This window comes from Trichechus manatus, unplaced genomic scaffold (assembly GCF_000243295.1).
Source record: "Trichechus manatus latirostris isolate Lorelei unplaced genomic scaffold, TriManLat1.0 scaffold00022, whole genome shotgun sequence".
NCBI classification, from domain to species: Eukaryota; Metazoa; Chordata; class Mammalia; order Sirenia; family Trichechidae; genus Trichechus; species Trichechus manatus.
In genome coordinates, this window is record NW_004443958.1 from 5,874,882 (window position 1) to 5,879,368 (window position 4,487).

At 40.4% G+C, this 4,487-nt stretch overlaps 1 pseudogene; it reads left to right on the top strand.

Annotated features, from left to right (window-relative positions):
• The first annotated feature begins 4,267 nt into the window (after positions 1–4,267).
• The window catches only part of LOC101356198 (bridging integrator 2 pseudogene), a 1,715-nt pseudogene continuing 1,495 nt past the window's right edge, over positions 4,268–4,487 (top strand).

The following is a 4,487-nucleotide window of genomic DNA, read 5'->3' on the forward strand; positions in this document are numbered from 1 at the left end:
CTACAAAGTATTTTGGCCTAGCTGTGATGAGTTTAGGGTTCTACTCCAGCTTCTGATCTTAAGTCAACGTGGACTGGCCTAGGTTTCATTTTTCTCATCTGTAAAATGGAGTGTGTGTATGGTGGGGGGAGTGACTTGATCATCTTTTCAGTCACTAGAAGGGATTTTTCCAGCTACTGTATTTTTTTTTCTGTTTCTATTTTTCTGATTTTAGTTAAGTGCTGGGGTTACTCAAGGTCCGAGTTGATGGAGGGAGGCCTGGGGATAAGGTGGCTGTATGTTTCCTTGTGTGACTTGACCAAATTGAATTAATGGAGAGACGGGGAGAAATTGTAACCAGTTGCTCACAGAGACAGTGTCTAAGAAAACAAACCATCCCTACTTTCCCCATCCCTGAAATTACAGAGTGCACTGGTGGCTAAGATAAACTGGAATTCTACTCCTGCCGCGATCACTGTTCTCCTTGTTGTCACGTCTTATCCAAGGGACTGTCATCCAGAAATAGGAGGAGGCAGAATTATATATGCCTCTGGATTTGGATGGTTCTCCCTGATATTAATCACTTGTCAGAGGATTTGTCCCTGAGCCCGGAGTTGGCACTGTGCAAGCTATAAGAAACTGAAAGGACTGGTTTTGTTATTTAACACTTCTAAGAGTTTACATATCTTCTTGCACAGCTGCAACCCCTGTGGATTTGGAGGCCGCTCTTCACACACAACCCAGAGACCTCTGGGCTGTTTTCTGTGACAGGCTTCTCATTTCCTCCCCCTTCAGATTCTCCAAAAGACCTATCCTGGAACTCAGACAGAGGAAACACATCAAAATAGACACTAATATCTAGGTTTTCTGCTGTGACCACAGGCATCTATTATAGGAGTTGAATCCGCTCTTTCATAGCATTCCCAGTCATCTGAACAAGGAAAAAAAAAATTTTGGCTTTGGAGTTGACAGCTAAAGCCCTCCAACAGCTGGTCTGTACCCCCAATTAATGTTCCTGACGTGTCTTGAATTTTAAGTTGTTGAAGTTTTCAATTAAATATTGAAGAATTACGGTGGTACAACATGACAGCCTGTGCCGAATAATTTACAATATCACGTTATATTATTTTTAAAGAACTTCCCCTCAGGTACAAAATTTTCTAACTCATGCTGCAGATCAAAAAAAAAAAAAAAAAAAAAGGTTTTTCCAGAAATTAAATTTTAAGAAAAGATACTTGTAGTTTTGGCTAGCATCTCTCCTCGTAAAAGATTCCGGGGAAAATCTGTCTTTTGAATAATTACTGACACTGAACAGCTCAATATATTTGAAGGATCTCCTTCTATATGCTGTTGTTGTTGTTGTCAGATGCCGTCGAGTCGGTTCCGACTCACAGCGGCCCTATGCACCCCAGAACGAAACACTGCCCGGTCCTGCACCAGGCTCACAATCATTGTTATGCTTAAGCCCCTTGTTGTAACCACTGTGTCAGTACATCTTGTTGAGGGTCTTCTTCTTTTCTGCTGACCCTGTGCTTTATCAAGCATGATGTCCTTCTCCAGGGACTGATCTCTCCTGACAACCTGTCCAAAGTATGTAAGACGTAGTCTTGCCATCCTTGCTTCTACATACTAATAAAAATTTATTGAGTTATTGAAAATGTTTAATACAGTATCTTATTTATCCTTCTAAAAATTCTGTAGCATAGGAATTTCTTATTCCCTTGAAAAGGTGAGAAAAATGAGCTCCAACTGGTAGACACCAAACTGTACAAGGTCACGGGAGGATAAACTGTCAAAGCCACGATTCAAATTGATTTCAATTCAGAACTCTTTCTCACGCAACAGCCCTTTGCTTCTTTTATGAAACGCTTTAAAACTTTGAAACTGTCACCTCTTTGAGGCTGTTTGTTTTGTTTTGTGTTATACTCAGACTTCTCCTTGAGGCTTAAGAGAAGAACTGAAATACGTTACATATTTCCTTCCAAACCTATGATTCTATGATGTTAACTAACTAATTCCTTCCTTCCCTTCTTCATCCCTTCTTTCCTCCCTGGTCCCTGGGTGGCACAGACGGTTTTATGCTTGGCTACTAACCTAAAGGTTGGCAGTTCAAACCCACCCAGCAGAGCCATAGAAGTACGTTCTAAGAGATGGGCTTCTGTAAAGATTACAGCCAAGAAAAACTCATGGAGCAGTTCTACTCTGTAACACATGGAATCACCATGAGTCAGAGTGATTCAACGGCAACAGGTTTGGTTTTGCCCCTCCCTCCATCCTTCGCTTCCTTCCTTTCTTTCCCCTCCACCTTCTTTTAACATTAATTGAATACCTATTATGTGCCAGACTTTGCTACATGTCAAGTGTAGAAAAATGAAAACCTCTCACATCCATCTTGGAGCACATTATCATTCTGTATCTCTTACCAGCCCTATGATAAAAAAATTTAAAAAATTTTAGAAAAAAACAAACTCATTGCCTTTGAGTTGATTCTAACTCAAAGTGACCCTATAGGACAGAGTAGAAGTGCCCCATAGGATTTCCAAGGAGCAGCTGGTGGATTCAAACTGCTGATCTTTCTGTTAGCAGCTGAGCTCTTAAACACTACACTACCAGGGCTCTGGCCCTATGATAGTCTCTGGCATTTATCAATTCATCCATTAATTCAATCATTAAGCAAATATATATTAAGCACCCATCAATATATATGATACTAAGCTCTGGGGATTTAGCAAATAATTCAAGCTTCCTCCCTGAACTCCTGGAGAGTATCTCTCGTGTTTCTACCTGGTTCTTTCCTCATTTTCTCTCTTCCTTCCATATGCCTGTTGTACAAGAGCTTTGCTGAGTCATGAGGCATTGGCAGACTCCTGAGTTTAGGGTGCATATTTTCATGTGGGAATCGAGGTTATGAGATGTTCTCTCTGCCACTCATTTTACTTATTTGATAGTCAATCATAGTACTTAAAGATATTTTTATTTCTTTTATTTCTTCTCATCTTCATTTTATTTTTATTTAACCTTTGCATGTACAGTTCACACCTCCCTCAACTTGTCTGTAAGCTCCTTGAGTCATGCCATGGTGACTATACACACGGTAAAGGCTATACAAACATTCACTGAATAAATTCCAAGTCCATTTCTCTGTCCCTTGTTGTTGCTATGTGTCTATAAACATGAGGTAGCAACTCTAAAGTCTTGTTATAACAGGCCAGCCTGTAAGTATGAATAATACATACATCCCAAGCAAGTTCCTTGCTCCAGGCAGCAGATACTACCAGTGAATACTACCAGTGAGTACAACTGCTTGGTAAATATACCGAATGCTCCCCTAGAAGTTAATGGAACTCCCCAAATGTGGAAAATGGGGTGGAGAGGGCCAGCAGGATAACAGATGTCACATTTGTCTCCATCTGAACCTGGTTCCTTATCTAGGGTGTAATCATTATAGTAAAAGAGACTCTACCTGTACCTCTGACAATAGTTTTAACTATCCAATGAGATAACATGTTAAAATGTTTTAGAAACAATAAACACAATACTTATACTGTGAACAAGGTTTAAACTATATATTATAGATAAAATTTATTTTTTATTCTTTCTGTCCCATTTTGTGCTTTCAACTTACAAATTTCCAGGTTTGTGACCCATTCCCTCTCTGTTTCTCTGTACCCAGCTCTGACAACATTATTTACACCAAGATGCTAGTGCTTGACAATGGCTTAAAGGGTTAACTAACTCCAGACACTGCTTCTGTTTAATCACTGGACATCACGATTTTCCCAAGCAGGGGAAATATTGTAGAACAGAGGAACTTTGACATTATTCATCCTGCAACATATATAGATCTGATCTACCTACTCCCAAGACCAAACTTGCAGGAAGACCAAACTTTGGAATGTTGCCAAACACTAATTTATTGATGTTTGAAAGAAAATATCTATAACACTAATTAATGTATTTTATACACTAATATCAATGCCAGGTATAATTCTAAATATCTTGCATGGATTAATTAGATCCTCACTACAATCTTGTTAAAGAGATAATCTTATATTCCTCTTACAGATGAGAAAATGGATGCACAGAGAAACCAGGTAACCGCCCGATGGTATTCTACTATTCGGAAACAGAGATAAGTTTTGAACCCAGACGGTGTGAGCCTACCCAGTTAGCCACATGTGACACTGAGAACCACTGCAATGATGCCTAAAGAAGAGTGATTTAGACGGGTCTCTACAAAACCACAAGGCGAGGGGCCAGGGCAGGCTGCCCCCAGGGAGCCGGCAGGATGGTCGAGGGCAAGGCTGGCAACACTGCCAGTCTCTTGGCCAAGCAGGTGCAGAAGAAGTTCAGCAGGGCCCAGGAGAAGGTTCTGCAGAAGCTGGGGAAAACCGTGGAAACCAAAGATGAACAGTTTGAACAAAGTGCCAACAATTTCTACCAGCAACAAGCAGAAGGCCACAAGCTATACAAAGACCTGAAGAACTTCCTTACTGCCATCAAAGTGA